Raw genomic sequence first — 20,761 nt, 5'->3', positions numbered from 1 at the left:
AATCAGGACCCAGTGAAATGGAGATGAAACAATGACGTAATAGACTATCAGACATAAAAATAACTCTAATCTAATATTAGCGATCAACTGCATAGTTCTGCCCTATTTATGGATGCTTGATCTGCGAAATAAAACGCGAAACGACTGACATCAACTCACTACGAAACTCTCGAAGAAACCTCTCTCAAATAATTGGTATGAGACCACAGTGGAGATACAAGTTATGTCATCAGTGGTCACAGAAATTCAGTTTTAAAGCACTGCAATACCGGAGCAGATCGCAATATCGCCATGAATACAACGTGGTGGCGTCTCGCAATGGAGTCTGTGAAGTGTCTGACCGTTGTAACATGAAAGGGCCCTGAGCCGGCCCGCGTGCCCCTCTGGAACCTAAGGCGGTGAGCTGGGTTGGGAAAACGCTTTTGAAAGCCGTGCTGCCGCGTCTCCCACACTGCGTGCTGCTTCTGGGCTGCCGAGGGCTCTCCGCACACACACACACACACACCGTGAGCCATGTGCCGTTTCTGTCTCTTATTCCATTGAGCTCACAGTCTTTGGTAATAAAATCAATCACCATCATTCAGTGATCATCAAGAATTCATGGAAAAGTTTGCTTGACGATTTCTCTCACATTAAAACGTCCTCATAAACAATACACGGAATCTATCAAATATATGCTAATCTAAGATTTTTAATCACGTTGCAGTAGGTGGAAATGAAATCAATGTAAAGTGCAGAATACTGCCAACTTAAAAAGGCCGGGATTCTGTGCTCCATTCAATTGATTTATCCTTTGACATCATAATTGCACTGCTTAGTCTTTACTGTTTTGGTGTATCATCTCCGCTTTTTTGGTGAAAAAGAAGAGTTGCACACCGAAACATAGTCTTAATCCTTCGAAACTACTTCATCACTATGAGATATGTTCATCAGTATGTCTGCTATTTCATAACCTTGCAAAGAAGCCATTATGTTGAGAAAAAAGTTCACAAAATATACGAACTGTAAAGGCAGAAGTGAATCACTTTACAAACTGATTTAGTTACAGGAAAAGTCTGTGACTCCTATAACCCTTTTCCTCTTTTCCACATAAATAGACATTCCATTGTGCAAAATCTTCACTTCTTAATACCCATCTTATTCCACCTGCAACGAGTTCTTTGTTGGCAAATTTATTGTAAAAATAAAGGTTTAAATACGTTGGGTCAAAAAAGACTCCAGCAAATTGAAATGTACTATTTTTGTGAATGCCAAACTAAAATTCCAAAACAATCTCTTTTATGTCAGCATATACTGCACTAAGGGGAGAACGGAGTCAGTGGTGGCTGTTTATTAAAACCAATTATTTTCAAACTTATAGACATAAAAAGTCCTCGTGGGTCAAAAAGACCCGAACGCCTTTCGAGGGTTAAAGTGGCTGCAGTGTGTACGTCCATTCACAACTTCCTTGGCATACATCACATTGAGGCTTTCCTGGTGTTGCTGTCGTAACTAGGTGACCCTAAGGACGTGTTCTCTTCGATTCTCTACGTATACAATTTTATGATCGTTGCTCGGAGAACCATTTCCAAAATAAGTACATTGTAATTAAAAGTGTGTGATATAATTGGCTTTGAAGATTAGAAGAAAACATAAGTATGCGGCAGGTACTGGCTTGTTCCGTAGCCTCTTCTCTACAGCTTCAGTTGACGGGAAGCCTGAGCATTGAACGGTTGTATTGTTACAGTGTAAATACTGGAACCCTGCGCAGATGGTCGGTCAATGCGATTTAAGCAATGTGTAGTCATTGAATTCTTGACAGCAGAAGGTGTCACCCCAAAGGAGATCCATCAGAGTATGAAAGCAGTTTATGGTGATTGTGTAAATGTGAGCACTATGCGTCGTTGGATGATTAAGTTTAAAGATGTTAAGGTGGGAACATCTAACACACAAGGAGCTGGACGTCCTGCGACAACAACCACCGAGTTTCACAAGCAAAATATTGAAATTGATCAGGACGATAGTCGCATCACTCAGAGAGAATTTGCAAGGAGAACTGTTATTTCACTAAAGTGTGTGGGTAACATTATCGCTTTGCTTGGCTATCGGAATTTCTGTGCACAATGGGTACCCGGATGCCAACTCCTGAAATGAAAGCGCACAGACTTGAAATTTGCCAGGAACTCCTCTAGCGTTACGAGAATGAAGGTGACACATAAATCCATTCAGCTGTGACAGGAGACGAAACGTCGCTACATTATTACGACCTAAAGACGAAACGCCAGTTTGGACTATCGACATAAAGACTCGCCCCAGAAGCAGAAATTCAAGACGCAGCCCTCAGATGGAAAAATCATGAGCACAGCATTCTAGGACGCAGATGATGTTATCCACATTGATTTCCTTGACCGTGGAACAACAATAAATTCAGAGAGTTACATCACAACGCTGCGAACTCTTTCCGTGACAGCTTGCGAAAACTTGTTAATCGTTGGCGTAATTGTATCCCATTGTCTGGTCATTATATGGAAGAGTGAGTATTGGTAATTAAAGATCGCATTCTAAGGATTATTTCTGTGAAACTTCCAGGCAGATTACAACTGTGTGCCGGACCGAGACTCGAACTCAGGACCTATGCCTTTCAGGGGCAAGTGCTCTACCATCTGAGCTACCCAAGCACGACTAACGCCCCCTCCTTACATCTTCACTTCTGCCAGTACCTCGTCTCCTACCTTCCAAACTTGGGTAGCTCAGCCTGTTCGATCAGAGAGCCGGCTGCCTCTGCAATAAAAATAAATAAATAAATAAATAGATAAAAATTAAAAAAACTGATTAAAGAGGTCAACAACGAACTTCAATGGATGTCATGTGACGTCCGCTACGACGAAATACAACGAGCCGTAACGAACAAAATGAAAATAAAAATGATGGTAGAGCACTTGCCCGTGAAAGGCAAAGGTCCCGAGTTCGGGTCTCGGTCCGGCAGATAATCTGCCAGGAAGTTTCATATCAGCGCACACTCCGCTGCATGGTGAAATACTCATTCTGGATTATTTCTGTGTTTGATTTATTAAAATATCCCCATCCAAACCCAACTAACGAAGGTGGAGGCATTACTTTTCATTCAACCATTAAAAAGATTAAAAATATTTTACTTTGTATTGCACATAACTTATTTGTGATATTTTGAATAGTAGAATTACATCTTGATCAAAATATTTCTATATAAATAAAATATAAATGTTCGTTTGACATAATCATAGTTCTCCAAAAGTCCTTCACCGATTGCTTTGAAATTGTAACATAACGTTATATTGAAATACAGGCAGCAGTGTGTTTATATATACGAACATATCGTGCTCCAGTAGGTACATAAAAATACACACCTATTGGAAAGCAAGGTTGTTGCAAAAGTTTAAAGGAACCAGCGATGAACTTTTTGAGATTTAAGATGTTAAACTAAAGGACTTTTACATCTATGTACCGGCATATATTAAAATCTAAATACTCGTTTGGAAAAATCTCAATGTCTGGAAGTTCTTCAACAGTTCCTTCGAAATTTCGTCACAACGCTGAATGCGGATACACACTTGGTTTCATATACCTAACTTTTCTTACTTTTTTTTCCTTTTGATCGGTGTGGCGCAGTGGTTAGCAAACTGGACTTGCATTCGGGAGCACGACGGTTCAAACCCGTGTCCGGCCATCCTGATTTAGTTTTCCGTGATGTCTCTAATCACTTCAGGTGAAATCCGGAATGGTTCCTGTCGAAGAGCACGGCCGACTTGCTTCTTCATCGTTGCCTAATCCGATGGGACTGATGATCACGCTGTCACGCTGTTTTTATCCGCTCCCCCATATCAACCAACCAACGTATTTGTTTAATATAGGTAATATATAAATTAAAATATAATTCATGAAAGCGGGAACGCTCTTACCAAAAATCTCGAAAAGTCACAACACCAAAAAATATACAACGTAGAGTAATGAAACTTAGGGAACATATTTGTCATTTATCTAGGTAACATACTTAAGTGATTATGTGAAATGCTCGTACATTAATGTGCGGTGTAGCCGCGTGAATGTAGAATACAAAAATGCAAACATATATTCTTTGTGTTGTATGGGTATCGGCTGTTACTTCGTGGGATTGAGTTCCATGACCGTAGCACTTTATCGATCATTGCAGGGACGATTAATGCTGGTTATGTTGTGGTTAACACTGGAGTTGTCGTCACATTATGTCCCACATGTGCTCGATTGGAGACAGATATGATGATCGAGCAAACCAAGGCAACGTTTCGACATTCTATAGAGCATGTTAGGTTACAAGATTGGTAAGTAGGCTTGCGTTATCCTGTGGAAAGACACCACCTGAGAAGCTGTTCATGAATGGCGGCACAACAGGCGAATCATCAGACAGACGTATAAATTTGCAGTCGTGGTGCATGGGATAACCACCAGAGCTCTCCTGATGTCATACGAAACCGCATCCCAGACAATATCTCCAGGTACAGGTCCTGTGTATCTAGCACGCAGACAGGCTGGTTGTAGGCTCTCAGCTGGCCTCCTTCTCACCAACCCGCCATCACTCTCACCGAGGAAGAACCAGCTTTCATTAGAAAAATCAACAGATTTCACCCCGCTCTCCAATGAGTCCTCCGCTTGACACTACTCAGATCGCAAATTACGGTGGTTTGGGTTCACCAGAATGCAAACAACAGGGCATCAGGCTCTAAGCTGTCCTAGAAGTATCCGATTCGTGACAGTCCACTGTGTGATTTTAGTGCCAACTGCTTCTGCAGATGCGGTGCGATACGGTGCAATGTGGCACAGTCATACGATGAACGCAACGGTCTTCCGTTTTGGTAGTGCCACGTGGCCGTCCGGAGCCCGGTCTTCTTGTTACCGTATGTTCCCAGACAGTCGCTGCCACAAATTGTGTACAGTTGCTACATTCCTGCTGAGTGTTTCTGCAAAATCTCAGAAGGAAAATCCAGCATCTCATAATCCTGTTACATGATCTCGTTGAAACTCAATGAGGAGTTGGTAATGGAGCCTTTGTCGCCTTTAAGGCATTCTTGATTAAGTTCAACTCAACATGTCCAATATCAAAGATAACGAATGATCACGACTGTTACGGCGTGTTTTTGAAGTAAACATGATCTACATCCTCATAGTGCCGCTATAGCTCCAACCTTATGCTACTGGCGCGATATTTGAACACATGTTATCTGTCATACATAGAAACTCACCTTACAGGTTTCGTTTATGTGGTACAACTTCTTTTTGGCGTTTGAGATTCTTTTCTCCGTCAGTACTTTAGCAAATGTCTTGAAAACTTTGTATAGATTTACTTCGATATTTTTAAGTGATATTCTGTTAAATATATATTTCAACATAGACTAGATATAATGTCTACTTAAACTACCATAAACAAGTTTCTGTTAAAACCGACTGCAAGTACGAAAACGGTCTGCTATGCTATGCACTGCTGTAAAAATGTGTGGTGTTCTTCCCTTTTTGTCTGCCAGTTTCATTTATGATAGGGCGAGAGGAGTATTTAAACAATAAAACAGATTGTTCTGCACATGCAGATTCTTTTCCAATATCCATATGTATTTAAAAATAAATCATGTACACGACAATGTACTGTTTTGTTTTCTTCCTCGCCGATGGTTTTCACAGACAACAGGAAAGTTGAACTCCTGTTTTATTGGTTTATGATTAGGAGATTACTACATAATCTGAATTTGCAACAACAATAAACAAGGTCAGTGATGAGTTGGGGAAGAAAGCAGATGGACAGTGGGTTGGGAGGAAATGGACATATAAAGCAGAAAGGAGGAGTTGGACAGAGAAAGGCGTAGGAGAAGAAGGAGGGGGTCGAGAAGATGGACAGAGAGAAATGGAGGGGGTGAAAAACAGTTGGGGATGGAGGAAGAAACGGACAAAGAGAGATGGAGCAGGAGGCGGACAGCCGGGTGGGGGGGGGGGGGGGGGCGGAGAAGGAAAATAGGACGTATATCGAAATGCCATACATATTAGAAAGATTGTTTTGTCACAGCAACACGTAGCGAGGTACAGCTAGTAAAAATAAACAGATGATAATTTTAATAAAATAATATGCTTCAACATAAGCTAGCTATAATTTCTATTTGTTAATAAATGCTGGAATTCAAGTACAAAACTGAAATGTCACTGCTAGCAAGATTATAAGTAATAAGATTACAAGAGTTATGCATAAAGCTACTGTCAACTATGTAATAACAGGTAGTTAATCGCGCTCGGTTAGCACAGTTCCCACACCACTTGCCATCGAATGCCGGAGGTTACGAGTTAAAGAGTCTCCGTCTGGCACACAGTATAAGCTGCCAGGAAGTTTCGTATCAGAGCACTCTGCTGCAGAGTTAAAAATACGTTTTAGGAACTACGGTAATAAATTACAGATCGTTAGTAGATTATAGCACTTGGAAGTCTATTAATCTTAAATTTTTTCTGCAGAATTTCATCGTAGTGCTGAGAAAAATTGTTTTCTGTGCGCTGACACCCAAATGCTGAAAGTTTGAAGCAAATTGAAGAGATCCAGCCCGTAAAGTTCCCTTCTAAAACATTTCAATTAATGTTATTTTTCCTCGGGATAATTTACTGTAAAGGAAATTTCTATCAATGAATAAGTATAAAGAATGTTATCGTGGAACCAGTAAAGGTGTTAGTTATGACTGGTTATTTCCAAAGAACTGGTTTTGTTTAAGTGACGTTCATGTCAGTGTTTAGCACTTCCTCTGATGTAGCATTAATCATATTCATTATTCACATTCGTTATATCAGCTTTTGATGGCTCCGCGATAAACCTATTTAAATACAATGGAGCGAAGCACCACTGCCTACAGAAAATTATTCAGTTTTAAAGAGAGCACGAGAATTTTTTTTCGTATCTGCGCAATAGAAAAAGGCAGTGCCAGTTAAGCACCATAATAAAAAGTCTATTCAAAATTCTGTTCAGCATGTGGGGTCCATGTGGAGTCTCTTAGCTCACCGATTGTACGTCAGATACTACGTAGATAAATACGTTTCTATGCAATTTGTTGTAAAATAATTTTAAGATGTATGCAAGCGTCAGCTGCTACTAACATGTTTTATACAAAGAACTCCATTACGCTTTAGTAAATGTTCACAACTTTTTATTTACATTTTTTACTCTAAACTATATTGCTAAATGTTTTTCCGCATGTAAGCCCGTTCGATCTAGTACTGTAGACAGGGGAAGCAAGTTGTTAACTGATTGGAAGCAGGCTTGTAGATGGTTGATGGTAGCTTTGCTTTAGTGAAAAGGTGATGGGAGTGGTTGTAGGTCTGTATTCTGTTGAGCGCTAATGTGAGTGGGTCAACGGTCGTTACGTGTTGGATACGCTGTTTTGCGTCAGATCACCAAAGTTAAGAATCGTTAGACATGATTAGCACTTGGGGAGATGATCATCCACGCCACCATGTGCTACTGACCTATTGGAGTTCGCTCGACTCGTGATGCATACTTTGGAGCTACCTGATCGAGCAGTAGCGGCTTCAGTTCACAAACACTGACAACAGCCAGGAGCCAGGAGAGCAGTCTACTGAATCCCTGCTCTCCCACCCCCACCCCTCCGCCCCTCCCACCGGTACATACGTACACAACCGCCCTACCGGCATTTGATAACCGCAGTCAGCTGAGGATGAAGCAGCGGTCAGTGGGAACCATTCGGCCCTCCAAGTTCTGTTCAGATAGAGAGTTAGTTTAATGTAGCATTAGTTAAGTCAACTGTTGACCTGAGGTTAGTTACGGACGCCATTGTCATTTTTGTATCTATTATCAGGGGCTGTATTTTGTAAACAATTATGTTTTTCTTGGCCCTAGTCTTTCTAATACAGCAAGGTCTAAATTTTGATTTCACTGTGTTAAGTATATTTTATGATGTTATTCTCTTGTGGAGCTCTGCCTTCAAGAAGTGTATTTGTCTGTAAACTATGCCCTGTTTTATCTTATCTCTCTATTATCTAGAAGAACATTTTTTTGTTCAATAAATACTTTGTAAAATTGTAGTTCTTGCACAGCTCCATGTCACCTTCCAACTAAATATTTTGATACAACTAGTTGCAGTGCATGGTTGTGCGAGCGAAAGCCAGCCAAGTGGCTACCGAATGTTCCTAAGATATTGGTTTCGCGTTCCCACTACTGTTACAGGTATGGCCGCTAGGGATGCACGGGCCATGGCGTGGTTGCACAAGTAGTAGTTCTCATACAAGGCGGTGGCACGCGGGCAGGCCCCTGCAAGCTATGTAACGGACCTATTCCAGCAGCTTCGGAAGGTCATGATGAACCGGTTCAGTTGATGACTGGAAAACTCAAGAAAGTGATTAGTGAGATTAATACAGTCTGTTTGGTCCTTCATAAGTCTGAGTCAATATTGTCCGTAAGAAAATTATAGTGAAACTGAGTTCACTCCATGGAGCAACAACTTTCTCCCAATACACGGTGCAGCTGTTTCTCAGCCACATGTGCCCAGTCGCCATCGAAACCCAACACACGGCCAGGTGTGGCCACACCGACTTCCTCGTTCGAGTGATCTGACCAGGTTGATCGCTCCACAGGTCCACATGAATCTTTGGCCGGAATGAATACAGTGCTGCTCCTGCAGTCCGCGAAGCGCCCTCCAAACACTTGAGGCTGAAGTATGCGTTACTCCAAATGCACGTGCTGGACTCGCTAGGAGGTAACTTAAATCCACGGGGACTGCTAAGGAAATGAAACGCGACAAACGCGTGTTAACGAAAGATGCTGTGATTCGTGATTTTATTCGACTTTCTAACACTGCTGCTCACTGGGGAAGGTTCGAGTTTGCAGAAGAACTTTTTTTCTTGAAATCCCACGACTCCTGCGGCCGAAACATCCATAATGCACTAGTAAGTTACGAATGTATTCGAACATATAGCCTACATACTGCCTAATGATATTGTGTAATTAGTATAGTTTTTGCAAAAGTTGTTACTGCAAAATTGAGTTGTCACTGGCACAGCCAACGACACAGAGAGCGGGACCATATGCCCCTCCTACAGCCAGCGATGCCATATGCTCGCAGCAGACAGCTAGCACACAGCATTGGACTGAAGACATACCTTTCTTAGCAATACCATGTCACGTGGAGTGAATGAATGATCTCAGAAGTGGAATAAAGCTGCCCACATAGTGACAACACCTGTCGGTATTCGTCTGTGCATGAGTATTAGAAATGCACCAGCTACCTTTCTATTGACACGGATGCTGAGTACACAGAATGAGTTTGATCTATCTTTCTCGATGTATTCATCAAAGCGTTACGCCGGATTTGGTTTTTACAAGAGGACCTACTGTCTTTCGTAGACTTACTCCATTGTGTAACCGCCACTAACCTGAAGCTTAAGCTGTGCGTCGACTTCATAAAGTACAGAGAACTTGTAACTAGTGCTTCGGTTCAAATAAAGGAGATGGCAGCATCGTATCAATAAACGCAGCTACGATCTCTCATTTAGTTTAACTTGTCATTTTGATAAACCAATCAACGTAGGCCCAGAATTGGGAAACTAGGGCTGTCTCTCATTAGCCAGGATAAATGGTGGATGATGAATTCCCAGCAACCGGGCTGAAACATCTCCATAGTTGTAGATGAAGGGAGCCACAATTTTCAGTGTGGAAGAGGACCATACGTCCCAACATAGAATGAAGTGATGGAACTATCTCTACTCCACCAAGTAGCGGGAAGTCCATACACACTATGTGAATGTATGTATGTGCGTTTATGTGTGTGTGTGTGTGTGTGTGTGTGTGTGTGTGTGTGTGTGTGTGTGTGTGTCACTGTCCCGGCTATAAATATCTTTTAAAGCTTCCTCCAGGGTTGCAGATGAAATGAGTCACGGTTTTGAAGGTGGAAGAGGACCATGCGTCCCAACATGAATGAAGCAGAGGAACTACCTCAGATCTGCCGGGTAGCGGCATATCCATACATTTTATGGAAATGAATGTGTGTGTGTTTTCTACATTTTACTGCTAAACCACTGGACCGATTTCAACCAAATTTGGTACACGTATCCCTTTGTGTCTGACAACAGTCGTTTTCAGGTTAAGAACTACCCACCTATCATAGTTTAGGAGAAATGACATGAACAGCGAGACGCGTAATAAACTGACTCTTCACGCATGGCTTTTAAATTTATTCCCTCTTTGCCAATAACTCCATTCCCAACAAATTTCGCAGATAGTATCCATATATGCCACTTAATATACCTAAGCCGTGCCGGGTCGTATCGATTGATCGATCGAGTTGACATGGTGTGATCTTTGAGGATCGGAGATTTGACGTTGCTTTTGGCCGCGACGGGCGTGTGGGGCTAGAGAGGGACAGCCGGAGATCCACGCGGCGCGTGAGAATCGAAGGCGAGCGTGGTTGAGCAGGCCGGGGCACGACGCAGAGGTTGTGGTGTGTTTGACACGTTTGCAAGACCGAACCTGGCTTGTAGTGTGGGAACCGGACTCGGCCACATTACCCGAATCGAGTCGTGCGGCCCTGATTTGGATCTGTAAAGAATTTCATAGAAGATTTGTGTGTTATAGTGTACTGTGTGCGGCACCCTGTCCAGCTCGCCGGCTAGCTATGGGTTCTGGGTCTAGCCGCCTCTGGTCTGGGTCCAGTGAGCCCCCGCCCCCTCCCCTTCTGCTACTTGAATTAGCCCGTGCCTGTGTGACGGCACCTGTTTTGAAAATGTGTCACGAAGGGGCGTATCTGTTGGTATTTTATTTTTTGTTAAAAACATTGTGTGATATCCATTATTGGATAAAGTTTATCTCATTACTGTAGTCTCCTTTTGGGAGCTTTACTGTGCAGAGAATTTAATTAACTTGCGAGTCACTTATTGCTTGTTTAAAGATTAATGTTGCTGTTTGAAGAGGGCGGTTGCCCGTCCTTGTAAGGATTTTTTGCTAACTTACCTTACCACAAAAAATTTTAAAGATAAAATTTTATTTCGCCAAAGAAAAGTGTAATAAAAGTGTTGTTATAAACTGTGAATATTGCTTATGTGACCCAGCTCTCCCGCTCAACAGAAACTGGCTGATTAGGGTGAACTGACCACCACAATATCTACACAAATTTATCGTTGTATCACACAAAGGTCAAGAGATGTGCCATAAACACTGAGATGTGTGAAGAAATGCCGCATCATGCTCGATGGCTTAGTACATTTATTATTTACTACTAAGTCACTCCAACAGTCTAATCAACTTAAAGAAATCCCTGACAGATGGCAGCGCTTTTGACAACTGTGAACTGTCAAGGGTAGACGACTGTAGGGAGAAACACATCGCCGTCTTCAGAGCTATATAGAGACGTTGCCATAGCGACCTTTACGAAATATCGTTGTAGACATGCAAAGCAGCTGCTCCCACCTTACAGAAACTGCCCGGGATGTTACATTACAAACATAGTTCATGTTTTGTTTTCGTTTCTGATAGAAAATTGGCAAAATGAATACCCAGACAGTGCCGTGTTTGTCAGCTATTTAATACGAAAGAAAATGAGTACTAATAGAGCCCCTGGAGAAGATTCAATCGATCTTGAACTCAAATAGCTTACGGGAATGCAGCCAGTGACGTCCTCGACAACAGTGGTTGTCGACGTCACCCAGCTGCGTTCCCGTAAGTTATTTGAACATTTTGTACGCCGGAAGAAACTAAGGTCTCACAATCTTGAGCTGTTTAAATATCAAAGCAAGTCATTTATAGTCATTTCCCTATACATCTTAGATATATTCTAGTCATGAAATGATATACGGAACGCGACAGCTGAAATATGTTAGTTGCCATTTCCATCGTCAAGAACGAAGGTAACATATGAAACTGATATCACTAGCAAGGAATTTCGTGAAATCGGCATATTAAGTTTCCACAATTGTCATTACAAATAAATTGTAGGGATATCACAAACACATTGTGGGTGAGAACATTCAAAAATGAAGCTGATACTGTGATAACTATTTTTCACATAAATTGTTACTGGAAAGTACAGGGAATTTAAGCTAGCAACCAATACTGCCTTCGTCATCTGCATGGCAGATGAACTTACAGACAATATATATAAAATTTTCTGAGTAACTTTTATCACTACTAGCTAGGGCATAACACCTATGGCAAACTAACATACACCAGCAAGCGACAAACGACGGCAAGCCCCTGCATATCAGCAACGTTGACTGGATGTGCCAGCTGCTATTAAAGCCGACCAACAGGCAACAGAAAGGAAACCGACGAGCTCGCACGCTGACGCACAAACAAATCGCCAACGTCACCCTACATTGTGCATCTGATATACGACCTATCGGACACCAAACGATGATGAACCTAACTATTACAGGTATGCTGACGCTGACCGAGAGGTTAACACCGGCATCTAGCGGCAGCCTCCGAGTAACAGCACCGCACAACGTCAAAGGTATCAAAGGTATCGACCAGCATGATACCCACTACCAACAAAGCCTACTCTTGGATAACTTGTTGCAGGCAGCAAGACATCCGCTACTGCTTTTACTACTCGATATATCGCAGAGGTCTCTTTTCCTTGGCTCTTGGCCGCATCTCGTGGTCGTGCGGTATCGTTCTCGCTTCCCACGCCTGGGTTCCCGGGTTCGATTCCCGGCGGGGTCAGGGATTTTCTCTGCCTCGTGATGGCTGGGTGTTGTGTGCTGTCCTTAGGTTAGTTAGGTTTAAGTAGTCCTAAGTTCTAGGGGACTTATGACCACAGCAGTTGAGTCCCATAGTGCTCAGAGCCCTCCTTGGCTCTTACCTTGGAACTTTTTCCCCCTGCCCTACAAACCACTGCCCTTCGTTCTACTTCTGAGCCAATCTATCTCCAGATGAGCGGGTATTAATGGTTAAACTTAACCAGACGTACGCAAACATCGTAGTACCCACATCGTGCGACAACTCACTTTAGTGAAAAATAGCCCTAATGCAGGGATGGCAGTAAAGCTTTTGAATTGGCCATCGTGCCTGTGTGGGCGTGGAGGTGCTCCACTTCTATAAAAAAAAGTAAAAAGTCTTTGATCTGTATAAAGAAAGAAAACAAATCGTCAGAGTGGACCGAATCTATGCTGTAGTACGAAGGGAATGTTGCCTTTCACATCTACTGATTGTTAATTTGTATGAATAAAATCATCCACGAAAGGAAACAAATGCCTCATGGCTTTACTGAAAACAACTGAAACGCAAAGCCAGATGATCTCCTACAACAGATAACTTAGATGTTGTAGTAGCTTCAGAGAATGACCTTCAGCGTTCGGTATACAATTTACAGTTTATATCCGAGAAATAAACAGTCTACAACAACACCGAAACTAATCGATGGCTTTCTTTGGAAAACATCTAGTACAAAGTAAGATCTGTTAGAAAAAAAGACACTTATTTAAACTACGGTCTGGCCTTTCTAGAAGAAATGGAATCAGTTTTAAAAGCCACAAGGTAAAAAAAGAGAACAGTAATAATTAATATCGTAATGAAACGTTATCTGGTCCAGAATCACATCTGAAAACAAGTCTATAAGATCTGAACTGTGCTGTGTTGCGGCAGTGAAGTCTGGAGGGCAAAGACAGACCCGAAAAGTCTAATAGCATGACAAATGAAATTCTCGAGACAAATAGCTGGTTACAACAAATAAAATCACAACAGGAATGAAGTCTTGTTGTAACTTAAAACGGAACACCTCACGCACTCTATAACCAACGTCCAAAAAAGCGAGAGAAAATTCACAACTGATGGGCTGAAAGAGGTTATCAGATCCATACTGCACTACCACACCGATGATGTAAGATCGTTACTTTGACTGACAAAAAATTCCAGGAGAAATTCTCGACGAGACCACAACGTGCAATACCGTTCCGTTTGTAACGTGGGTGACGGTATTGAACAGTCAGCGTTTATGAATATCAGACACCAACAAGAGTTTCCACATACAAAAAATTAGTAGGCTGAGAAACATTTTGTTAGTCAGCCAATGTCGAACTGTTGGAAGAGGCAGTGGGGATAAAGAGGATTTGAGAAGTGTGATGTGAGCCCGTGATCTCGAGTGCCGCTGATCGTTGTTGACTTCAGGTATTACCAACACATTCTGTAGCAACCGTAATGTACGTTGTTGGCAGTGTGCGCTACCGGTAGCATTTCTTGGTACACAGAGCTGAAACACGGTGGGGCAGTCTATATTACGGCAATATTTCGCGGAAACGGTCCGCGGCTTTAGAGCGGGCCAGCAGCTACAATTTACGCTCCACTTAAGGGTCCACCGCGGCCTGCTGCTGATCGTTTCACAGGATTAACGGCTGCCTGCAGAGCCGGAAAGGATGCGGGTTAACCACCCATTCGTTTCACATTTACTTCTCTCCGTTATAGATAAGAGAACGTACATGGTACCTTATCGCAGGTGACAATTTATCCCTCCCTAGCTCTACCTCTTTTGGGAACAGACATTTATGGCTTTAAAGGGACAGCAAACCGCTGTGGAGACTGTTTCATGCCACCGTATGCCACGGGCTAAGAGATTGCCTTTTGATTTAACACCTCTTCAGCTCAGGACACTGCTTTTATTTCTTATAAACTAATAAATTTACAAAATAACAACTCAAAAAAATCTATGGACAAAAACCTCTACACATACTTAAAAAACAAGCTTACATAAATGAAAGTGGATGATGTGTCAAAATTCAATTACTTGTGATGTTGTTCATCTTCGATACCAGCACAACATTTATAATGTTTTGTAATATTTGAAACCGACCATAATTAATTATTACTCTCGAAATACACACTGAGGTGGAAAATGGTCACGGGATAGCGATAGGCATGTATACAGATCACGACAGCATCTCGTGCACGAGGTATAAAAGTACAGTGCATTAGCAGGGCTGTCGTTTACACTCAGGTTACTTATTTCAAGGGTTTTCGGCCTCATTATGGCCGCATACCCGGAATTAACAAACTATGAACGTAGAATGATAGTTGGCGCTAGACGCACGGGACATGACATTTAGGAAATAAAATAACAATGAAATCAAAACCTTTAGCTGCTTACAGGCGTTGAAATACGCCAACGGGGACAGATGAAAATGTGTGCCCCGACCGGGACTCGAACCCGGGATCTCCTGCTTACATGGCAGACACTCTATACATCTTTTTTTTATCTCATGTTGTTCATGTTCGTTCGTTGCATCTGCTCGTGGCTGACGTCGCAAGACACCCGTTTCAGTTCGTCATTGATCCATTAACTCAGTAATTTTATTACAGACGACAGCTAACCCTCTGACCGAACACGCTGAGTTCACCGTGCCGGTATCCATCTGAGCCACGGAGGACACAGAGGATAGTGCGACTGCAGGGACTTACCTCTGGCACGCATCCCACGAAACCCACATTCTCAACGTATTGTCCCGCACTACATTCGTAGTGCCCCCGCCCACTATACTCATTACTCGCGGCGCGATGCCGATTCCCGTAAGAGTTCGGGCACTGTTTGTGCATCTGCACAGCAGAAGGAGAATGTCAAGAGGCCGGTGAGCCTTAACTATATATATATACTAAAATGGTATTTGTTCTTTCGGACATGTCCCAAAGAACAAATACCATCTTAGTATATATATTTAGGAAATTGTTACCGAATTCCGTATTCGGGGACCCACAGTGTCTGAATGTGAGAGAATATAATATTTCAGTCATTACGTGTCAACACTGACCTTTCACCAGTGACAACGCAGTGGCCGATGGCCTTCACTTAACGATTGAGAGCAGCGGCGTTTGCGTAGAGTTTCAGGGTTAACAAACAAACAATATTTCTTGAAATAACCACAGAAATCGATGTGGCAGATACGAGGAACGTATCAGTTAGGACAATACGGCGAAATTTGGCATTAATGGGCAATGGGAGCAGATGATCGACTTAAGTCCCAATGCTAATAGCAAGACATTGCCTGCAACGCCTGTCCTGGGCAAGTGACCCTATCGGCTGGACCCTGGTAACATGACTCCTGATTTAAGTTGTTAATAATTGATGACAGAGTTGGACTGAGGTGCAGACACCACTAAGCCATGGACCCGGATTGACAACAGGCAACGTGCAAGCTGGTGTTGGCTCGATAATGGTGTGGGTTGTATTTACAAGGCGTCAACTGGGTCCTCGATTTTGTTCTGCTACTTGGAGACCTTTTTCAGCAGTGCATGGACTTCTACATCTTAATCTACATTTATGCTCCGCAAGCCACCCATCGGTGTGTGGCGGAGGGCACTGTACGTGCCACTGTCATTACCTCTCTTTCCTGTTCCAGTCGCGTATGGTTCGCGGGAAGAACGACTGCCAGAAAGCCTCCGTGCGCGCTCGTATCTCTCTAATTTTACATTCGTGATCTCCTCGGGAGGAATAAGTAGGGAGAAGCAATATATTCGATACCTCATCCAGAAACGCACCCTCTCGAAACCTGGACATCAATCTACACCGCGATGCAGAGCACCTCTCTTGCAGAGTCTGGCACTTGAGTGTGCTAAACATCTCCGTAACGCAATCACGCTTACCAAATAACCCTGTGACGAAACGCGCCGCTCTTCTTTGGATCTTCTGTATCTCCTCTGTCAACCCGACCTGGTACGGAATCCCCCACTGATGAGCAATAGTCAAGTGCAGGTCGAACGAGTGTTTTGTAAGCCACCTCCTTTGCTGAAGGACTACATTTTCTAAGGAATCTCCGAATGAATCTCAACCTGGCATCCGCCTTACCAACATTTAATTTTATATGATCACTTCTCTTCAAATCTTTCCATACGCATAATCCCAGATATTTTACAGATGTAACTGCTACCTGTGTTTGTTCCTCTGTCATATAATCATACAATAAGGGATCCTTCTTTCTATGTATCGCAATACATTACATTTGTCTATGTTAAGGGTCAGTTGCCACTCTCTGCACCAAATGCCTATCCGCTGCAGATCTTCCTGCATTTCGCTGCAATTTTCTAATGCTGCAACTTCTCTGTATACTACAGCATTGTCCACGAAAACCCGCATGGAACTTCCGACACTATGTACTAGGTCATTTATATATATTGTGAAAAGCATGTTGCCAGCAAAAGTTTAATTTTTAAGGATGACAATGAGCCATGATATCGGGACACATTGGTTTGCGGCTGGTTGGAAGAACATTCTGGATACTTCGAGTGAATGATATGGCCACCAAGACTGCCCGACACGAATCCCATCGTACATTTATTGGACATAAGTGAGAGGTCAGTTCGTGCTCAAAATGCTCCACCGGCAACAATTTCGTAATTGTGGACGGCTGTTGACGTAACCTGGCTCTATAGTTCTGCTGGGCACTTCCAACGAGTTGTTGAGATTATGCCGCGTCGAGTTCCTGCACTACACCGGGCAAAAGGAGGTCAGACATGATGTTAACAGATCTCTCATGACTTTTATCACCTCAGAGTTCACACATGTTTTTATCATCTGTAAGAAATTTCTGTCTGAAAAGTCGTGTTACACATTTCCTCTGTTGTTTTGACAGACACTTAAAATTTCTTTTTTGCAATGTTTAGCTGGAGTCGTTCTAAGGAAATACTGCTCATCACATCTTTCATATGATGCTCAGTTTCAATGGAAATCATCGTTACGTTTCCAGTTACATCAAAACGATTATGAAAGGCAATTTTAAGTGCTCATACGATAGATTTCTCCAAAATTAATATAGTGTGTTACTCGGTTTATGGATATGTATTAACAGGGACAGTGAAGAGGAAAATTAACCACCATTGCAGTGTTGACTCGCTACGCGCCCTGCCACGCGCTCTCTGATACCGTCATGCAACACCGCTATCCTTTGACAGAACTAACATAATATTCAGAACAGATGCTCAAAGCAACCGCTAGGTCCTGCTTCTGAGAACTTTTCGCAGCATAGTTGCGTCTGCAGTTACAAGAGCAACATGGAAGCACGCTTTCATTAGCTCTGTGAAATTAACGAGCTCGTACCAGTGTACGAAAGCCAAGGGATTTAGGTCAGGCGAACGCGGAAGTCGTGGAGGAGAATCTCCATCACTGATCAGATTCCCCGGAAATATTCTATTTCAATATTGTCACACATATCTTGTGAAGTGAGCAGGTGCATCATATTGGTACCACAACCTCTGCTAAACTCGAAACGGAATATTTTCCTGTGTTTCAGGCAAACCATTAGTGAGAAATTCATCATCTCCACCCAGTCCACTCTTGCGAAAAGATTCATGGACCCAAGATATTGTCTTCCATTATTCCAGTCCACACGTTGACGGTAAAACGGACATTGATGGTGATGTGGGCATTGTGAAATTTGAAAGTTGTTGTTCATGGAACCATTTACTAAACAGTATCGACAAAAAGCAGTATTTAGCATTCTGGTGTTACGTTTACGAATAATGAGAGGGATGGAGGGATTCAACGTGTGTCATGTTAGCGAAAATATGTTGCGAGTCTTGCAGCTGGCTTACTGCCTACCGTGTGCCTCTCTGGGGTTCGTTGTTTATTGCTTCTAGATTTGGAAGACAAACTGTGCAGCCACCTAGTATTATCGACTAATAAAGTCATCAGAAGATCATAACAAACTGCAAAACGATTTAGAAAAGATATCTGAATGGTGCGTAAATTGGCGGTTGACCCTAAATAATGAGGAGTGTGAGATCATCCACATGAGTGCTAAATGGAATCAGATAAATTCGATTACACGATAAATCAGTGAAATCTAAAGGCCTTTAATGCAACTAAGTACCTAAGAATTACAATTACGAACAAGTTAAATTGGAAGGAACACATAGAAAATGTTGTGGGGAGGGCTAACCAAAGACTGCGCTTTATTGGCAGGACACTTAGAAAATGTAACTGAGTGCCTACTCTATGCTTGATCGTTCTCTTTTGGAATACTGCTGCGCGGTGTGAGTCCTTACCAGGTAGGACTGACGGAGTACATTGAAAAAGTTCAAAGAAGGGCAGCACGATTTGTATTAGCGCGAAATATGGAAGACAGTGTCACAGAAATGATACAGGATTTTGACTGGACGTCATTAAAAGAAAGGCATTTTTCGTTGCAACGGAATCTTCTCAGGAAATTTCAATTTCTAACTTTCTCCTCCGAATGCGATAATATTTTGTTAACACCGACCTACAAAGGGAGAACCGTTCACCACGATAAAATAATGGAAATCCGAGCTCGTACGGAAAGTATAGGTGTTCGTTCTTTCCGCGCGCTATACGAAACTGGAATAACAGAGAATCGTGAAGGTGGTTCGATGAAGCCTCTGCGAGGCACTTAAATGTGATTTGCAGAGTGTCCATGTAGATACAAATGTAGAATAGCTTAACTCGAATGCGGCTAGTCTGTGGACAACCTCTATTTAATAATGGGGGAGGAAGAGACCTTTTCTCTTAAAGGCCAAGCTCCAGACGGTTAATCATTCCTGGCTGGACGACGATGACCGGGATACGTACCAGCAAATTCACGAACAGTAACTGAAGCTCTGTTGTCAGATGGAAAACAGAGGAAAAGTTGACCACGTATTCTGCTTCTATGTGTGGCATTCTACCGTCCACTATGTTTTATGAGAAACAAAAAGGAAGTCCGATATGGTTACGACTAGGAATAACAGCGGAGTACGTTAACTGTGCTTTACTTCGTTCGCAACTATCTCCCATCTGTGGTAAAGAGCGTGTACAAACTTCACTCTTGGACGAGGTGCGTTGCCCTTAAAGCGTATTAATGCTCTTGAATTTAGTTTCTGGTAGCGTATTCACATACGACACTGTGGAGACTAACTTGTAGGATTTTTAAACTGAATTTGAAGTTGTTGTGCACAACTTCGAACATAAGGAGAGGTGTGCTACAAGGTGGTGTACCAACTGTCATCGTAGCGAAGCTGTGCAAAGACATTACGAATAATACAGCAAGAAACAAAGTCCAGTTGCCTCATCGACTACTAGGAAGATGCTCTCTCAGAGCTAAAGCTCAAACGACGGATTCGGAGCCCCAACAACGTGGCGTTTGCATAGCATCACATAGTGAGATCAGAATAACGGGAAATGCCCTTACGCCCCAAAAGTGAGACCATCGCCTCCAGATTAGTGTGTTCATAACATTCGGTGTCGAGTGTGTATCCATAAAGCATTCTAGTGACTCTATACTGTATGAAAGTACACCGTCGGAAATGACTGAGAATTAGACGTGAAGGTGAGAGGTGAAAGGTGAGAGGGCTAGTGTTACACAGTACTGTAACTAAAGAACTCTCTTCCTGGGCTCAGCAATGTGTCCCTGGCTTCAGTTGATGGCTGCGCTCAGCGTAGGTCGCGCTGTCTCCCCTTATTAAAACCTCCTTGGGCTCCCGACTGGAGTTGGGATGTCTGGCTACCACCAACCGTCCAGAGGGCGCTCATGGTGCCGAGCTGCTGGAGGCATTGCTCAGGTGCCGTGCTCCATTGGGTCTGCCGACTGCCACACAACCACTATCGGCGTCTGACGGAAACTTTCCACTGGCAACTTCGCGAAGCCTGAAAGGTGCTATCGAAATGTCATATTATCTCTCTGTCCTCGACCCAACCCCAAATCTCCTCACCGTAGGCGGTTAGTGTAGATGAGGGAACGATGACGGGGGAGGGGGCAGCATGCTGTAGCAACGAGGTAGCCGGAGCCGAAACTGAAGCCGGTGCCGGTGCCGATATCCCGT

This window comes from Schistocerca piceifrons, chromosome 5, assembly GCF_021461385.2.
Source record: "Schistocerca piceifrons isolate TAMUIC-IGC-003096 chromosome 5, iqSchPice1.1, whole genome shotgun sequence".
NCBI lineage: Eukaryota > Metazoa > Arthropoda > Insecta > Orthoptera > Acrididae > Schistocerca > Schistocerca piceifrons.
The sequence above is the reverse complement of the archived record's forward strand: the minus strand, read 5'-3'. Positions refer to the sequence as shown.